We start from the raw sequence: 20208 nt of genomic DNA on the forward strand, positions 1-20208 counted from the left end.
ATGTCCTGCAAGACTTCAGGCAGGTGTCCTGTCAAAACACATTAAAAACTCAAGGAGGTTTTATCTGAAGGGGCCACTGGATAAGCAAAGCTCTCCTGTAATTAGACATGATATTCCATTGTCCCTAGTATATCTGCTGGTTTCCTTTTCTTTTTCTTTTTTTTGATATGTTCTCCTATTGTGAAAGCTAAGAGATTAACCCAGAGTGGATGTCCTAGATGTCTTGCCTGGGTTTGGTGCTCCTATTGACAGCCCTCTGGCTATTTCCTAGAGTCCTGAAAGATCTGTTGCTTTATAGATTAGAATATCATATTAGCACTGGGGTTTACATTCTCTTCTTCTTGGGCAATCAGAGGAGGCCATATTCTAGATTGACACTGTTCATAATTTCTCATGGTTATGGTAGAAAAGAAAAGAACATGGTGGTTACTTAAAAAATTTACACTTGACCTTTGAATCTCACTTGTATCTAAACAAGGAATGACCTCTGATGGAATTCACAACCACATGAGTCAAGAATCTGCAGTGATTCACTTTTCGGCATTCAGTAAATAAGAACATGGCTTTAAAGTGCTGAGTCCAAACCTAAAACTGAATAAATTGGGATGCTTTGATCTTGAGTGCTTACCTTTATAAATTTTAGCTGTAATGGTTATAATTAGATACCAAAATGTAGGAAATCATTTGTAAATTCTTGCTAGAGAATCACAGTTGCTTGTATGTTAATATAGGCAGTCTTTATATCTAATGGACCTTTAAATTAAAAAAAACAAACTAGGACATAAATTACTCTTTAAAAAGAAAGTTAAGAAGTGAAGTTTCAGAAAATATTTCATTTCCTTCAGTAGATTTATTTCATTTATCTTTATCACACTATGCTATGGTATGTTTTACCAAAAGAACGTCTACCAAAAGGCTTGAGCAGCATGACTACCTTACTTGAACTTTTAACTGTAAAAATATATAGAAGAAGAAAAGTGTATTCCTCAGTGTATTGTAAGGAAGGGTATTTATAACCAGTCACTGGAAATGGGATCCCAAACCACATACATGGAAGGAAGGGAGGAAGGAAAGAAGGAAGAAAGGGAGGGAGGGAGAGAAAGAGAAGATGGAGGGGGGAAGGGGAGAGAGGGAGGGGAGAGGAGAAGAAAAGAAAAAAACAAGCAAGCAAGCTGAGGAATGTGTACCTGTAGTCCTCATCATAAAAGGATTTGATACAGCAAGCTGAGGAGTAGGCAAGAGATTGGAACTGGATGAAAACAAAAGATATCATAATGGGCCTTTAGGAAAGAGGATTAAGTGAAGTATTCTCAGCTGTATCGGTTTTAACTATTGTATAAAATTTTCTTTCCTTCATATCCTAGCATTAAAACATTACTGAAATTATTAAGTTTTACTAAATTACTGAACATATTACTGAATAGGAGCTTCCTTCTTATGGTCTCAATTTTTCCTCCTATGAGTATTGCCATCCAGAAAAGTTTTTCTGAGTGTTTTTTAAAAAGCACATTGTAAGTCACTTATAGCAATCTGAAAGAACAGAACACTTTAAGGAAAATCTTGGAACTGTTTTTAAGTTCTATAAGTGTGCCAGCCACCTCATGATTCTGGGCATTTGTTAGTGGATTTACTTTGCCATTATATCCAAGTGATATGGGTGGGAGTAAATTGTCAGGTTTACGGGAGAGAGATGCCTTCATCACCAATAAACATCAAGATCAAACCCAAAGTAGGTCAGTGACACACTTTTAAGCCTCATCAAGTCACCTGTTTAGGTTCTGTTTTTCCCAGAACCATAGTGACTTTTTCATCACTAGTTTGTGATGAAACTCATTATGGTGTCACTGTACCAAAATACTTAAAACCAGGGATGTGAGCTGGTACCACGCATCCCAAAGAGGTAAACAGTGGCTACAAAAGAAGCAGCATTTGCATCTAAATCTCTTCTTCACTGGAGTAAACCTGAGATGAACCCACTTTCTTGGCCCACTGTAATATTAGGCTCATTTAGTATAAGATGTAATTTTTCTTTTGTTGTTTGTTATGTTTTAAATAACATTTAAAACACATTTTGTAAAAGTAATATACCTGGTATAAAATTCAAACAGTAAAAAGGAAATAAAATGAAAATTAAGTCTCTCCCATCTTTGACCCCCCAGTTCCTCAAAAGCAACCACTGTTTCTAGTATCTTTTGAATCCATCAGAGATACTCATTGCGCACACACACACTCTTATACATTTATATGTATAAAATAAATATATTTGTTATTTATTTCTATATATAAACTCTAGTTTATTATGCAACCTGTATTGCATCTTGTATATGTAAAAATCCATTTTACTGTGGAAAACATACACATATACAGAGAAGGGCTTAAAATACTTAAAAGTACAGTTTAACTGAATCATATAAAAGAAAAACTTATCACCCAGGTTAAGAAATAGAACCCCAGAACTCCAGAAACACCTTCCTGTTTCCACATGCCCCTTTCTCATCACCACCTTTAGAGTAGAGGTAACCACTGTCCTGGCTTTCATGGAAATTACATTCTTGCTTTTCTTTAAAGTTTTACTTTGTAAGTCTTGATCTATGAATAAAAGAATTTCCGGTATGGGGTCTTCACAAAAAGGGCTGTTAGAATAATGTTTTTGTACTGCAAGCGAGTACCTGTTGGTGAGTTTCTTTAGGGTATACAAACAGGAGTGGAATTGCTGTGTCGTATGTCATGCATATCTCTGTCTTTATAATGCCAGATTGTTGTCCAATTTACACGCCCACATTAGTTTTTAAGAGTTTTCAAAATCAATAGCAACACTTGGTATTGTCAGATTTTTAGCTAATTTTGTGGATATGTAATAGTATCACGTTGTGCTTTTAATCTGTATTCCCCTGATTACTGATGAGATTATCTTTTCAGATGTTAATCGGCCTTTTGAATTTCTTCTTTTGTGAAGTGCCTGTTGAGGTTTTTTGCCCATTTATCCACTTGTCTGTTGTTTTCTTAATGACTTTAGTAGGAGTTCTTTGTATATGGGAATACTAGTACTTTGTTTAGTTATACATGTTGCAAATGCCTTCTCCTCCTCTGTGGCTTACATTTCATATTCTATCTAGTGTCTTTTGATATGCTGAAGAAGTTCTTAATACAGTCAAATTTATCAGCATCTCCCTTTCTCATAAATGATTTTTTAAAAAGAAATCTCCATCCTACCCCAAGTTCATGAAAATATTCTTCTATATTATCCTCTAAAAATTTTGTATTGTTTTGCTGAAAGAGATTTTAGGTCTATAATCCATCTGTAGAAAATGATGCTACAGAGGGGTCCAGTTTCATATTTTTTCACCCATGGATACCCAGTTTTTCTAGTACCTTTTATTGAAAGGACCATTGTTACCCTACTGCTCTGAATGTTGTCATAAGTTAAGTATCCATATATGTGTGGGTCTATTTCTGGGCTCTCTATTCTATGTTCTGTTTGTCCATCTATGCATCTATTCACACTGTTTTAATTACTGTAGCTCTATTACAAGCCTTTATATCTGATAGAACAAGATATTCTACGTGTTTATTCTTCAAGAGTGTTATGGTTCTTTTTGGTCTTTTGTATTTCCATGTCTTAGTCTGTTCAGACTGCTATAACAAAATACCACAGACTGGGTAGCTTACAAACAGAAATTTATTTCTCCCAGTTCTAGATGCTAGAAGTCCAAGATCAGGAGGCCACCACGGTCAGGTGAGGGCCCTCTTCCAGGTTGCAGACTTCTTGTTGTATCCACATGTGGCAAATGAGTGAACTAGCCCTCTGGGGCCTCTTTTATAAGGGTACTAATCCAATTCATGAGGGCTCTGCTCTTATGACCTAATCACTTCCCAAAGACCCCCACTGGCTAATACCACCACCTTGGACATTAGGTTTTCCACTTATGAATTTTGGGGGGAGACAAAGATTTAGACCATAACACAATATAAATTTTAGAATTAGCTTATTGAATTGACTACAATACAGCCTATTGAGTTTTTGATGGGTATGATATTGAATCATATACATCAAATTAGAGGGAATTGACAATTTTGAAAAAGAAGAACAAAGCTAGAGGACTTACAGTACCTGATCTCAAGACTTACTAAGACGCTATAGTAATCAAGACAATGCAGTGTCGATCTGGATAGATATAGAGATCAATGATACAGAATAGAGTCCAGAAATAGTACCACACATATATGGTCAATTGATTTTCAACAAAGATGCAAAGGTAATTCAATGGAGGAATGATAGTCTTTCCAACAAATGGTACTGGAACAATTCGACATCTATATGCAAAAAAAAAAAAAAAAAAAAAAATAGAACCCCAAAACCCATGCTTCACGTACTATACAAAAGTAATAACTCAGAATGAATCATAGATTTAAATGTAAAATCTAAAATTCTAAGACTTCTAGAAGAAGATGTAGGAGAAAGTCTTTAAAAGTCTAAAGTGACCTTAGATTAGCACAGATTTCTTGGATCACAGAAAGTACATACCACAGAAGAAAAATTGACAAATTGTCTTGAAATTTAAAGCTCTGGTCTTCAAAATACAATGTTAGTAAAATAAAAAGATGGATGGCAAATAAGCACATGAATAGACAGTCCAAGTTATTAGTCATAAGGGAAGCACAAAATTGCAGTGAGATACCAGTTCACACATTTTAGAATGGTTGTAATTTAGAAAAACTGACACTACCAAGTACTAGTGGGTGTGCAAAGCAAGTGGAACTCCCATTGCTGATGGGAATGTAAATTGGTATTATCATTTTAGAAAACCGGCAGTGTATTAATTATCAATTGCCACATAAATTATGTACACTTAGCTGTTTAAAACAACACACGTGTGATATCAGAGTTTCTATGACTCAAGATGCCGGGCTGAGCTTTACTGAGTCCTCTGTTTAGGGTCTCTAACAAGACTGCAGTCAAGGTGTCATTCATGCTTGGAGTCTCATCTGAGGCTCAAATGGGGAAAGATCTGATTTCAAACTCATGTGGTTGTTGGCAGGATTTAGTTCCTTATGGGCCATCAGATTGAGAGCCTTAGTTCATTGTTGGCTGTTGGTTGCCCTCAGTTTCTTGCTAATGGGCTAATTCATATGACATCTTACTTCATCAGAACCAAGAAGAAAGAGAATAAATAGAGGAAGTCTGCTAGCAAGACGGAAGTTAAAATTTTATGTAATATAATCATGGAAGTGACATCCTATCACTTTTGCTGTATTCTATTGGTTAGAAGCAGGTTCCACCTACACTCAAGGGAATCGTATTACACAGGGCATAAATACTAGGAGGCTGGGATAATTGCGGGTATCTTAGAGTCTGTCTACCAGAGGTATCTTCTTATAAAGTTATATTTTACATTTATCATATAACCCAGCAATCCCATGCCTAGATATTTACTCAAGAGAAAATAAAACATATGTCCATACAAAGATCTGCACATGAATGTTTATGGCAGCTTTATTAAAAATTGTCCCAAACTGGAAAAGACCCAAATATCCACCAGCTGGTGAATGGGTAACTAAATCATGGTATAGCCACACAGTGGAACACTATTCCATGAAAAAAAAGGAACTGTTGACACATTTAACAACATAGATGGATCTCCAGAGCCTTATCCTTTAGTGAAAGAAACCAGACACAAAAGGCTACCTACTGTATACTTCTGTTTATATTGTATTCTTCTCTAAAAGGTAAAGCTATAGGGAAAGAAAACAGATCAGTGGTGCTTGAGATGGGGATTGGGAGAGGACTGACAACAAAGGAGAGAACTTTTCAGGGGTAATGGAAATATCCTATATGTTGATTTTGGTGGTGGTGATCCAACATATACATTTGTCAAAACTCATAAAACTGTACACCTAAAAAGGATGATTTTTACTGTGTGTAGATTATACCTCAGTAGATCTGACTTAAAAATAAGTCTGTAGTGCTCAAGGATTTTTTTTTTTAAGGCACTAGAGTTTCAGGTTTGGCTAGTGGGTGTATTTTATTTTGCTAATGAAGTTATGAAAATTAAAAACTTAAATGTTTGTTTCTCTTTCTGAATGCTGATTTCTCCTCTATGGCAAGAATGCCTTCTCAATTTATAGACCATTTATTGAACTGATTGAACATTCAGCTCTTCCTGTGTCATATTTTGAATATTGACTACAAATGCATAAATACATGAAACTTAAAAAAAGAAATTAAAACCGAGGGGGATTAACCAAGATGGCGGAGTAAAAGGACATGCTCTCACTCCCTCTTGCGAGAACAGCAGAATCACAACTGGCTGCTGGACAATCATCGACAGGAAGACACTGGACTTCACCAAGGAGGATACCCCATGTCCAAGGACAGAGGAGAAGCCACAGTGAGACGGTAGGAGGGGTGCAATCAGAGTAAAATCAAATCCCATAACTGCTGGGTGGGTGACTCACAGACTGGCGAACACTTATACCACAGAAGTCCACCCACTGGAGTGAACGTTCTGAGCCCCACGTCAGGCTTCCCAACCTGTGGGTCCGGCAACGGGAGGAGGAATTCATAGAGAATCAGACTTTGAAGCCTAGTGGGAATTGATTGCAGGACTTCGACAGGACTGGGGGAAACAGAGACCCCACTCTTGGAGGGCGTACACAAAATAGTGTGTGCATCGGGACCCAGGGGAAGGAGCAGTGACCCTGGGGGAGACTGAACCAGACATAACTGCTAGTGTTGGAGGGTCTTCTGCAGAGGCGGGGGCTGGCTCTGTTTCACCGTGGGGACAAGGACACTGGCAGCTGAGGTTCTGGGAAGTACTCCTTGGCGTGAGCCCTCCCAGAGTCTGTCATTAGCCCCACCAAAGAGCCCAGGTAGGCTCCAGTGTTGGGTTGCCTCAGGCAAAACAACCAACAGGGAGGGAACCCAGCCCCACCCATCAACAGTCAAGTGGATTAAAGTTTTATGGAGCTCTGACCGCCACAGCAACAGTCAGCTCTACCCACCACCAGAGCCTCCCATCAAGCCTCTTAGATAGCCTCAACCACCAGAGGGCAGACAGCAGAAGCAATAAAAACTACAATCCTGCAGCCTGTGGAACAAAAACCACATTTACAGAAAGATAGACAAGATGAAAAGGCAGAGGGCTATATACCAGATGGAGGAACAAGAAAAAACCCCAGAAAAACAACTAAATGAAGTGGAGATAGGAAACCTTCCAGAAAAAGAATTAAGAATAATGATAGTGAAGATGATCCAGGACCTCGGAATAAGAATGGAGGCAAAGGTTGAGAAGATGCAAGAAATGATTAACAAAGACCTAGAAGAATTAAAGAACAAACAAACAGAGATGACCAATACAATAACTGAAATGAAAACTACACTAGAAGGAATCAATAGCAGAATAACTGAGGCAGAAGAACGGATAAGTGACCTGGAAGACAGAATGGTGGAATTCACTGCTGCGGAACAGACTAAAGAAAAAAGAATGAAAAGAAATGAAGACAGCCTAAGAGACCTCTGGGACAACATTAAACGCAACAACATTCGCATTATAGGGGTCCCAGAAGGAGAAGAGAGAGAGAAAGGACCAGAGAAAATATTTGAAGAGATTATAGTCGAAAACTTCCCTAACATGGGAAAGGAAATAGCCACCCAAGTCCAGGAAGCACAGAGAGTCCCATACAGGATAAACCCAAGGAGAAGCACGCCGAGACACATAGTAATCAAAGTGGCAAAAATTAAAGACAAAGAAAAATTATTGAAAGCAGCAAGGGAAAAACAACAAATAACATACAATGGAACTCCCATAAGGTTAACGCTGATTTCTCAGCAGAAACTACAAGCCAGAAGGGAGTGGCATGATATACTTAAAGTGATGAAAGGGAAGAACCTACAACCAAGATTACTCTACCAGGCAAGGATCTCATTTAGATTTGATGGAGAAATCAAAAGCTTTACAGACAAGCAAAAGCTAAGAGAATTCAGCACCACCAAACCAGCTCTACAACAAATGCTAAAGGAACTTCTCTAAGTGGGAAACACAAGAGAAGAAAAGGACCTACAAAAACAAACCCAAAACAATTAAGAAAATGGTCATAGGAACATACATATCGATAATTACCTTAAACGTGAATGGATTAAATGCTCCAGCCAAAAGACACAGGCTTGCTGAATGGATACAAAAACAAGACCCATATATATGCTGTCTACAAGAGACCCACTTTAGACCTAGGGACACATACAGACTGAAAGTGAGGGGATGGAAAAAGATATTCCATGAAAATGGAAATCAAAAGAAAGCTGGAGTAGCTATACTCATATCAGATAAAATAGACTTTAAAATAAAGAATGTTACAAGAGACAAGGAAGGACACTACATAATGATCAAGGGATCAATCCAAGAAGAAGATATAACAATTATAAATATATATGTGCCCAACATAGGAGCACCTCATTACATAAGGCAGCTGCTAACAGCTATAAAAGAGGAAATTGACAGTAACACAATAATAGTGGGGGACTTTAACACCTCACTAACACCAATGGACAGATCATCCAAAATGAAAATAAATAAGGAAACAGAAGCTTTAAATGACACAATAGACCAGATAGATTTAATTGATATTTATAGGACATTCCATCCAAAAACAGCAGATTACACGTTCTTCTCAAGTGCGCACGGAACATTCTCCAGGACAGATCACATCCTGGGTCACAAATCAAGCCTCAGTAAATTTAAGAAAATTGAAATCATATCAAGCATCTTTTCTGACCACAACGCTATGAGATTAGAAATGAATTACAGGGGAAAAAACGTAAAAAACACAAACACATGGAGGCTAAACAATACGTTACTAAATAACCAAGAGATCACTGAAGAAATCAAAGAGGAAATCAAAAAATACCTAGAGACAAATGACAATGAAAACACGACAACCCAAAACCTATGGGATGCAGCAAAAGCAGTTCTAAGAGGGAAGTTTATAGCTATGCAAGCCTACCTAGAGAAACAAGAAAAATCTCAAGTAAACAATGTAACCTTACACCTAAAGAAACTGGAGAAAGAAGAACAAACAAAACCCAAAGTTAGCAGAAGGAAAGAAATCATAAAGATCAGAGCGGAAATAAATGAAATAGAAACAAAGAAAACAATAGCAAAGATCAATAAAACTAAAAGCTGGTTCTTTGAGAAGATAAACAAAATTGATAAGCCATTAGCCAGACTCATCAAGAAAAAGAGGGAGAGGACTCAAATCAATAAAATCAGAAATGAAAAAGGAGAAGTTACAACAGACACCGCAGAAATACAAAGCATCCTAATAGACTACTACAAGCAACTTTATGCCAATAAAATGGACAACCTGGAAGAAATGGACAAATTCTTAGAAAGGTATAACCTTCCAAGACTGAACCAGGAAGAAATAGAAAATATGAACAGACCAATCACAAGTAATGAAATTGAAACTGTGATTAAAAATCTTCCAACAAACAAAAGTCCAGGACCAGATGGCTTCACAGGTGAATTCTATCAAACATTTAGAGAAGAGCTAACACCCATCCTTCTCAAACTCTTCCAAAGAATTGCAGAGGAAGGAACACTCCCAAACTCATTCTATGAGGCCACCATCACCCTGATACCAAAACCAGACAAAGACACTACAAAAAAAGAAAATTACAGACCAACATCACTGATGAATATAGATGCAAAAATCCTCAACAAAATACTAGCAAACAGAATCCAACAACACATCAAAAGGATCATACACCACGATCAAGTGGGATTTATCCCAGGGATGCAAGGATTCTTCAATATACGCAAATCAATCAATGTGATACACCATATTAACAAATTGAAGAATAAAAACCATATGATCATCTCAATAGATGCAGAAAAAGCTTTTGACAAAATTCAACACCCATTTATGATAAAAACTCTCCAGAAAGTGGGCATAGAGGGAACCTACCTCAACATAATAAAGGCCATATATGACAAACCCACAGCAAATATCATTCTCAACGGTGAAAAACTGAAAGCATTTCCTCTAAGATCAGGAACAAGACAAGGATGTCCACTCTCACCACTGTTATTCAGCATAGTTCTGGAAGTCCTAGCCACGGCAATCAGCGAAGAAAAAGAAATAAAAGGAATACAAATTGGAAAAGAAGAAGTAAAACTGTCACTGTTTGCAGATGACATGATACTATACATAGAGAACCCTAAAACTGCCACCAGAAAACTGCTAGAGCTAATTAATGAATATGGTAAAGTTGCAGGATACAAAATTAATGCACAGAAATCTCTTGCATTCCTATACACTAATGATGAAAAATCTGAAAGAGAAATTATGGAAACACTCCCATTTACCATTGCAACAAAAAGAATAAAATACCTAGGAATAAACCTACCTAGGGAGACCAAAGACCTGTATGCAGAAAACTATAAGACACTGATGAAAGGAATTAAAGATGATACCAACAGAGGGAGAGATATACCATGTTCTTGGATTGGAAGAATCAACATTGTGAAAATGACTATACTACCCAAAGCAATCTACAGATTCAATGCAATCCCTATCAAATTACCAATGGCATTTTTTACGGAGCTAGAACAAATCTTCTTAAAATTTGTATGGAGACACAAAAGACCCCGAATAGCCAAAGCAGTCTTGAGGGAAAAAAACGGAGCTGGAGGAATCAGACACTCTGACTTCAACCTATACTACAAACCTACAGTAATCAAGACAATATGGTACTGGCACAAAAACAGAAACATAGATCAATGGAACAAGATAGAAAGCCCAGAGATAAACCCACGCACCTATGGTCAACTAATCTATGACAAAGGAGGCAAAGATATACAATGGAGGAAAGACAGTCTCTTCAATAAGTGGTGCTGGGAAAACTGGACAGCTACATGTAAAAGAATGAAATTAGAATACTCCCTAATACCATACACAAAAATAAACTCAAAATGGATTAGATACCTAAATGTAAGACTGGACACTATAAAACTCTTAGAGGAAAACATAGGAAGAACACTCTTTGACATAAATCACAGCAAGATCTTTTTTGATCCACCTCCTAGAGTAATGGAAATAAAAACAAAAATAAACAAATGGAACCTAATGAAACTTCAAAGCTTTTGCACAGCAAAGGAAACCATAAACAAGACCAAAAGACAACCCTCAGAATGGGAGAAAATATTTGCAAACGAATCAACGGACAAAGGATTAATCTCCAAAATATATAAACAACACATGCAGCTCAATATAAAAAAAAAAACCCAATCCAAAAATGGTCAGAAGACCTAAATAGACATTTCTCCAAAGAAGACATACAGATGGCCAAGAAGCACATGAAAAGCTGCTCAACATCACTAATAGAGAAATGCAAATGAAAAGTAAAATGAGGTATCACCTCACACTGGTTAGAATGGGCATCATCAGAAAATCTACAAACAACAAATGCTAGAGGGCGTGTGGAGAAAAGGGAACCCTCTTGCACTGTTGGTGGGAATGTAAATTGATACAGCCACTATGGAGAACAGTATGGAGGTTCCTTAAAAAAACTAAAAAAAGAATTACCATATGATCCAGCAATCCCACTACTGGGCATGTACCCAGAGAAAACCATAATTCAAAAAGACACATGCACCCCAGTGTTCATTGCAGCACTATTTACAATAGCCAGGTCATGGAAGCAACCTAAATGCCCACCGACAGACGAATGGGTACAGAAGATGTGGTACTCATATACAATGGAATATTACTCAGCCATAAAAAGGAACAAAATTGGGTCATTTGTAGAGACGTGGATGGATCTAGAGACTGTCATACAGAGTGAAGTAAGTCAGAAAGAGAAAAACAAATATCGTATATTAACGCATGTATGTGGAACCTAGAAAAATGGTACAGATGAGCCGGTTTGCAGGGCAGAAGTTGAGACACAGATGTAGAGAACAGACATATGGACACCAAGGGGGGAAAACTGCAGTGGGGTGGGGATGGTGGTGTGCTGAATTGGGCGATTGGGATTGACATGTATACATTGATGTGTATAAAATTGATGACTAATAAGAACCTGCAGTATAAAAAAACAAACAAAACAACTAACACTAAACTTTCATTGGGTTATTTGTATGGAAATATGTTAATATAAATGTTTCAGACATTACATGAAATTTCTAAAAATCTTATATGTTCTGGTATAATGTTATAAGTCATAATCCTAGTTATTACTTTAAAATGTATATCTCAGAAATAACTAATTTTCTTGTCAACTGCATTATTATGAACTTTCATCAAATCTTCAACCGTGGTCATTTTTAAGTCTTTTGTCATTTACAGACAGTTCTGGGTGTACTCTGATGCTTTTGCAAATATGTTCCTATAAAAGGGTTTCATCTTCAAGAAATTCATGGAAAAGACTCTGACAAGTACAGGTTTCTGGTAACTGACTGTACTGCTGAACTGAATGAATAAGCATTTTCAGAACTCTAATGAAAAACTGATGAACACATAAAAGTGCTAACAAAAGATCAAGATGAAAAAAAAATTAATTACATGGGACTGAGTGAACTGATGAGGATGAGTATAATTTTTATGACTTTCTGTTTGAGTTAAAAAAAAAAAATCCCACAAGGACTCAGAGGCAAAGAATATACAAATCAATTTTCACTGCAAAGTAAAGGAGCTGTTACAGTGGAGGATTACTGGACTGAATGTCAATATTATGACATAGTATGAGTGTGTTTCATGTTTGGTAATTGCAATCATTGTTGCTTTTGTTGTGGTCATCCATGTACAATGCTTGGTGTCAGTCTATTTATCTCTTGTAAAAATAAAATACAGTGTGTGTGTGGGGGGGGAAAAAGAAATTAAAACCATCATTCTTCACACACAAAAGCTTAATGGGGATCAGTACTTTCACTTGCTTCATGGACAATACAAGAAGTATAAAGGATTTTAACTCCATTTACCCTCTTCTGACCTAAGTGCTAATGTTGTGTATTTTTTTTTTTAAACATCTTTATTGAAGTATAATTGCTTTACAATGGTGTGTTAGCTTCTGCTTTATAACAAAGTGAATCAGTTATACATATACATATGTTCCCATATCTCTTCCCTCTTGCATCTCCCTCCCTCCCACCCTCCCTATCCCACCCCTCTAGGTGGTCACAAAGCACCGAGCTGATCTCCCTGTGCTATGCGGCTGCTTCCCACTAGCTATCTATTTTACATTTGGTAGTGTATATATGTCCATGACACTCTCTCACCCTGTCACATCTCACCCCTCCCCCTCCCCATATCCTCAAGTCCATTCTCTAGTAGGTCTGTGTCTTTATTCCCATCTTGCCACTAGGTTCTTCATGACCTTTTTTTTTTTTTTTTTTAATTTTTTTTTTTTCCTTAGATTCCATATATATGTGTTAGCATACTGTATTTGTTTTTCTCTTTCTGACTTACTTCACTCTGTATGACAGACTCTAACTCCATCCACCTCATTACAAACACCTCCATTTCATTTCTTTTTATGGCTGAGTAATATTCCATTGTATATATGTGCCACATCTTCTTTATCCATTCATCCGATGATGGACACCTAGGTTGCTTCCATGTCCTGGCTATTGTAAACAGAGCTGCAATGAATATTTTGGTACATGACTCTTTCTGAATTATGGTTTTCTCAGGGTATATGCCCAGTAGTGGGATTGCTGGGTCATATGGTAGTTCTATTTTTAGTTTTTTAAGGAACCTCCATACTGTTCTCCATAGTGGCTGTATCAATTTACATTCCCACCAACAGTGCAAGAGTGTTCCCTTTTCTCCACACCCTCTCCAGCATTTATTGTTTCTAGATTTTTTGATGATGGCCATTCTGACCGGTGTGAGATGATACCTCATTGTAGTTTTGATTTGCATTTCTCTAATGATTAATGATGTTGAGCATTCTTTCATGTGTCTGTTGGCAATCTGTATATCTTCTTTGGAGAAATGTCTCTTTAGGTCTTCTGCCCATTTTTGCATTGGGTTGTTTGTTTTTTTGTTATTGAGCTGCATGAGCTGCTTGTAAATCTTGGAGATTAATCCTTTGTCAGTTGCTTCATTTGCAAATATTTTCTCCCATTCTGAGGGTTGTCTTTTGGTCTTGTTTATGGTTTCCTTTGCTGTGCAAAAGCTTTGAAGTTTCATTAGGTTCCATTTGTTTATTTGTGTTTTTATTTCCATTTCTCTAGGACCTGGGTCAAAAGGATCTTGCTGTGATTTATGTCATAGAGTGTTCTGCCTATGTTTTCCTCTAAGAGTTTGATAGTGTCTGGCCTTACACTTAGGTCTTTAATCCATTTTGAGTTTATTTTTGTGTATGGTGTCAGGGAGTGTTCTAATTTCATACTATTACATGTACCTGTCCAATTTTCCCAGCACCACTTATTGAAGAGGCTGTCTTTTCTCCACTGTATATGCTTGCCTCCTTTATCAAAGATAAGGTGACCATATGTGCGTGGGCTTATCTCTGGGCTTTCTATCCTGTTCCATTGATCTATATTTCTGTTTTTGTGCCAGTACCAAACTGTCTTGATTACTGTAGCTTTGTAATATTGTCTGAAGTCAGGGAGCCTGATTCCTCCAGCTCCATTTTTCGTTCTCAAGATTGCTTTGGCTATTCGGGGTCTTTTGTGTTTCCATACAAATTGTGAAATTTGTTGTTCTAGTTCTGTGAAAAATGCCAGTGGTAGTTTGATAGGGATTGCATTGAATCTGTAGATTGCTTTGGGTAGCAGAGTCATTTTCACAATGTTGATTCTTCCAATCCAAGAACATGGTATATCTCTCCATCTATTTGTATCCTCTTTAATTTCTTTCATCAGTGTCCTATAATTTTCTGCATACAGGTCTTTTGTCTCCTTAGGTAGGTTTATTCCTAGATATTTTATTCTTTTTGTTGCAATGGTAAACGGGAGTGTTTTCTTAATTTCACTTTCAGATTTTTCATCATTAGTATACAGGAATGCAAGAGATTTCTGTGCATTAATTTTGTATCCTGCTACTTTACCAAATTCATTGATTAGCTCTAGTAGTTTTCTGGTAGCATCTTTTGGATTCTCTATGTATAGTATCATGTCATCTGCAAACAGTGACAGCTTTACTTCTTCTTTTCCGATTTGGATTCCTTTTATGTTGTGTATTTAAATTCTATGTATTTTAAAAACCTACACAGCTATTTTTTATACGATCAGTATTCATTTATTTATTGTTATTATTAAGAAGTAATTGACATATAACGTTAGTTTTAGGTGTGCAACATAATGATTTCATATATGGGTATATTGCAGAATGACTGCCAAGGTAAGTTTAGTTAAAATCCATTACCACGCATTGTTACAGTTTTTTGTCTTGTGTAAGAACTTTTAAGATCTACTATCTTAGCAATTTTAAAATTTACAATACAGTATTGTTAACAGAACTATAGTCACCATGCTATACATTACACGCCTGGGACTTAATTGTCTTCTAACTGGAAGATTGTACCTTTTGACCACCTTCACTCATTTCACCCACTCCCCCAGCCTCTAGCAACCACCAATCTGTTTGCTATATCTTTAAGTTTGGTTTTTTGATTCCACATATAAGTAGGATCTTATGATATTTGTCCTTCTTTGACTTATTTTACTTAGTATAATGCCCTAAAGGTTACCATCCATGTTGTTGCAAATAGCAGGATTTCCTTCTTTCTTATAGCTGAATAATATTCCATCGTATATATACATAACATTTTCGCTATCCATTCATCCATTGATGGACATTTAGATTGTTTTCATGTCTTGGCTATTGTAAATAATGTTGCAGTGAATATGGGGTGCAGATATCTTTTTGAGATAGTGATTTCACTTCCTTTGGATAAATACCTAGAACTGGAATTGCTGAATCATATGGTAGTTATATTTTCAATTTTTTGAGGAACTTCTATACTGTTTTCCATAGTGGCTGCACCAATTTTTTAAAAAATTTTATTGGAGTATAGTTGATTTACAATGTTGTGTTAGTTTCAGGTGTAAGGCAAAGTGATTCAGTTATACATATACACATTCTTTTTCAGATTCTTTTCTCATATAGGTTATCACAGAATATTGAGTAGGGTTCCCTGTGATATACAGTGAGTCCTTGTTGATTATCTGTCTTATATATAGTAGTGTGTGTGTGTTAATCCCAAACTCCTGATTTTACCCTCCCCCCACATTTCCCCTTTGGTAACTTTGTTTTTGATATCTGAAAGTCTGTTTCTGTTTCATAAATAAGTTCATTTGTATCATTTTTAAAAATTAGATTCCACATATGAGTGATGTCCTATGATATTTGTCTTTCTCTGACTGACTTAGCATGATAACCTCTAGGTCCAATCATGTTGCTACGAATGGCATTATTTCATTCTTTTTTATGGCTGAGTAATATTCCATTGTATATATGTACCACATCTTCTTTATCCATTCCTCTGTCGATGGACATTTAGGTTGCTTCCATGTCTTGGCTATTGTAAATAATGCTGCAATAAGCATTGAGGTGCATATATCATTTCTACTTATAGTTTTCTCCAGATATATGCCCAGGAGTGGGATTGCTGGATCATATGGTAGTTCTATTTTTAGGTTTTTAAGGAACCTCCATACTTTTCTCCATAATGGTTGTACCAATTTACATTCTCACTAACAATATAGGAAGGCTCCCTTTTCTCCACACCCTCTCCAGCATTTATTGTTTGTAGACTTCTTGATGATGGCCACTCTGACCAGTGTGAGGTGATACCTCTTTGTAGTTTTGATTTGCATTTCTCTGATACTGATGTTGAGCATCTTTTCATGTGCTTTTTGGCCATCTGTGTGTCTTCTTTGGAGAAATGTCTATTTAGAGCTTCTGCCCATTTTCTGTTTAGGTTGTTTGGTTTTTTGACATAGAGCTGTGTGAGCTATTTGTATATTTTGGAAATAAATCCCTTGTCAGTCACTTCATCTGCAAATATTTTCTAGCATTCTGTGTCTTGTCTTCTCGTTTGCTTATGGCTTCTTTCACTGTGCAGAACCTTTTAAGTTTAATTAGGTCCCTTTTGTTTATTTTTGGTTTTATTTTCATCACTCTAGGAGGTGGGTCAGAAAAGATCTTCCTGCGATTTATGTCAAAGAGTGTTCTACCTATGTTTTCCTCTAAGAGTTTTATAGTGTCCAATTTACATTTAGGTCTTTAATCCACTTTGAGTTTATTATTGTGTATGGTGTTAGAGAATGTTCTAGTTTCATTCTTTTACATGTAGCTGTCCAGTTTTCCCAGCACCACTTATTGAAGAGACTGTCTTTTCTCCATTGCACATTCTGGCCTCCTTTGTAATAGATTAATTGACCATAGGTGTGTGGTTTTATTTCTGGGCTTTTTATCCTGTTCCATTGATGTATATTTCTGTTTTTGTGCCAGTACCATACTGTTTTGATGACTGTAGCTTTGTAGTATAGTCTGAAGCCAGGGAGCCTGATTCCTCCAGCTGTATTTTTCTTTCTCAAGATTGCTTTGGCTATTCGAGATCTTTTGTGTTTCCATACAAATTTTTAAATCCTTTTGTTCTAGTTCCGTGAAAAATGCCATTGGTAATTTAATAAAGATTGCATTGAATCTGTAGATTGCCTTGAGTAGTATAGTCATTTTGACAGTATTGATTCTTGCAATTCAAGAACATGGTATATCTCTTCATCTTTTGGTGTCATCCATTTCTTATCTTACAGTTTTCAGAGTACAGGTCTTTTGCCTCCTTAGGTAGGTTTATTCCTAGGTATTTTATTCTTTTTGATGCAATGGTAAATGGGATTGTTTTCTTAATTTGTCTTTATGATCTTTTGTTGGTGGTGTATAGTGAGGCAAGAGATATCTGTGTATTAATTTTGTATCCTGCAACCTTACCGAATTCACTGATGAGCTCTAGTAGTTTCTGGTAGCATCTTTAGGATTTTCTATATAGTATAGTATCATGTCATCTGCCAACAATGACAGTTTTACTTCTTCTTTTCCAGTTTGGATTCCTTCTATTTCATTTTCTTCTCTGATTGCCATGGCAAGGACTTCCAAAACTATGTTGAATGAAAGTGGCAAGCATGTGCATCCCTGTCTTGTTCCTCATCTTTGAGGGAATGCTTTCAGCTTTTCGCTGTTGAGTATGATATTAGCTGTGGGTTTGTCATATATGGCCTTTATTATTTTGAGGTAGATTCTCTCTATACCCACTTTCTGGAGAGTTTTTATCATAAATTGGTGTCGAATTTTGTCAAAAGCTTTTTCTGCATCTACTAAGATGATCATGTGGTTTTTCTTCTTCAATTTGTTAACGTGCTGTATCACACTGATTTGCAGATATTGAGGAATCCTTGCATCCCTTGGGTAAATCCCACTTGATCATGGGGTATGATCCTTTTAATGTATTGTTGGATTCGGTTTGCTAGTATTTTGTTGAGGATTTTTGTGTGTATGTTCATCAGTGATATTGGCCTATAATTTTCTTTCTTTTTTTTTGTGGTATCTTTGGTTTTGGTTATGAGGGTGATGGTGGCCTCATAGATTCAGTTTGGGAGTGTTCCTTCCTCTGCAATTTTTGGAAGAGTTTCAGAAGGATAGGTGTTAACTCTTCTCTAAATGTTTGATAGAATTCACCTGTGAAGCCATTGGGTCCTGGACCTTTTGTTTGTTGGGAGTTTTTAAATCACAGTTTCAATTTCAGTGCTTGTGAATGGTTTGTTCATATTTTCTCTTTCTTCCTGGTTCAGTCTTGGAAGATTGTACCTTTCTAAGAATTTGTCCATTTCTTCTAGGTTGTCCATTTTATTGGCATATAGTTGCTTGTAGCAGTCTCTTATGATCCTGTGTATTTCTGTGGTGTCCATTGTAATTTCTCCTTTTCCATTCTAATCTTATTGATCTGAGTCCTCTCCCTTCTTTTCTTGATGAGTCTGGCTAAAGGTTTATGAATTTTGTTTATCTTCTTAAAGAACCAGCTTTTAGTTTCATTGATCTTTTCAGAAAAGGGACTGGACAGATGTGATGAGATAGATGTCATCTAGTGAATGACATTAGTTAAGGCTTTAAATATAGAGGGAAAAGTACAGGGTGTGTTTGGAAGGTAGACTGGTGTTAGTGGAGCAGATTATCTGCAGATAAGCATAGTGGGAAGGGTACCCTGGAACAAATCTTGAGAGTTTTGAAAGCAGGTAATGAGTTAACACTTAAGTTTTTCACTTATCATGGAGGTATTATTATATGACCAATTTAAGTAGGATCAAATTTCTGCCAAAATAATAAACATAACAAACAAATATAAGTTGACTTTCACAAGAATGACTAGTGTCTGCTGAGGCCAGATTTTTAGCATTCTTCTGTGTTAGTTATAAGGTAAGCCCTTTGAGTGCAATGAATTCATCTCAGAGTAAGAACCACACTTCCAAGTTAATGGATTTCCTTGAGCCACATTTAGTTAGCCTGAAAAATGATCTGTGTGAAGGATGTCATTGAAATAAAAGTGTTTTTTTTTTTTACTTGAATTACCTTTATGAATAGTGATAACCCTTATATCAAGGGGGAAGAGCTGAAATAGTGTTTTACTGTCAGTCATACCTCTGCTTCATGGGCTGACAACTTAAAAACCTAACAACTGGTTTTTCCACTCTATGTGGCATTATGGCAAGGCAAAAAGTGGCCAGAATTATGCATTTACCTACATTTCTTTCACTGCTCATCACTGTGATTAAGCAAAAGGATGAAGCAGTTTCAAACTTTGATCCTAAGAGTGAGTCAGCATCCGTCATGTTCAGGGAAGTCTGTTGGGGAAATCAGAGTCCTAAGTTAATTCACACCTTTTGGGAAATTTCATAAGCATAGGTAGCAACTTAGAAAGGTATGCAGGACTCTTACCATATATATCTAAAAACTATATTTGACTTCTACTTTCAGCTGAGATGGAGCAATAGAGACCAGATGTACCTTTCCCAGCTGAAATAACTAAAAAGACAAGACAAAATATATTAAAGAATGGTTCTTGAGACACTGGACACCACACAGTGAAGAACAGTGATCCCTGAGAGATGAGAAACAAATAAGGTAAGCCCTTTGATTATCCCACCCTACTGCCTTAAAGAGAGTTTCCAGGTTACAACTTAGGGTGAGGAACCTAGGTGGAATCCA

The 20208-nt window shown here is 36.6% G+C and overlaps 1 long non-coding RNA gene across 1 annotated transcript in view; it reads left to right on the plus strand.

The window, feature by feature from the left end:
• The window catches only part of LOC133078832 (uncharacterized), a 174367-nt gene that overhangs the window by 144008 nt on the left and 10151 nt on the right, over positions 1-20208 (plus strand). The window contains exon 3 of the long non-coding RNA XR_009697950.1: positions 19978-20124. This is a non-coding gene — a long non-coding RNA (uncharacterized LOC133078832). The remainder of the gene's footprint in view (positions 1-19977; positions 20125-20208) is intronic.

Source organism: Eubalaena glacialis, chromosome 18 (assembly GCF_028564815.1).
Source record: "Eubalaena glacialis isolate mEubGla1 chromosome 18, mEubGla1.1.hap2.+ XY, whole genome shotgun sequence".
NCBI classification, from domain to species: domain Eukaryota; kingdom Metazoa; phylum Chordata; class Mammalia; order Artiodactyla; family Balaenidae; genus Eubalaena; species Eubalaena glacialis.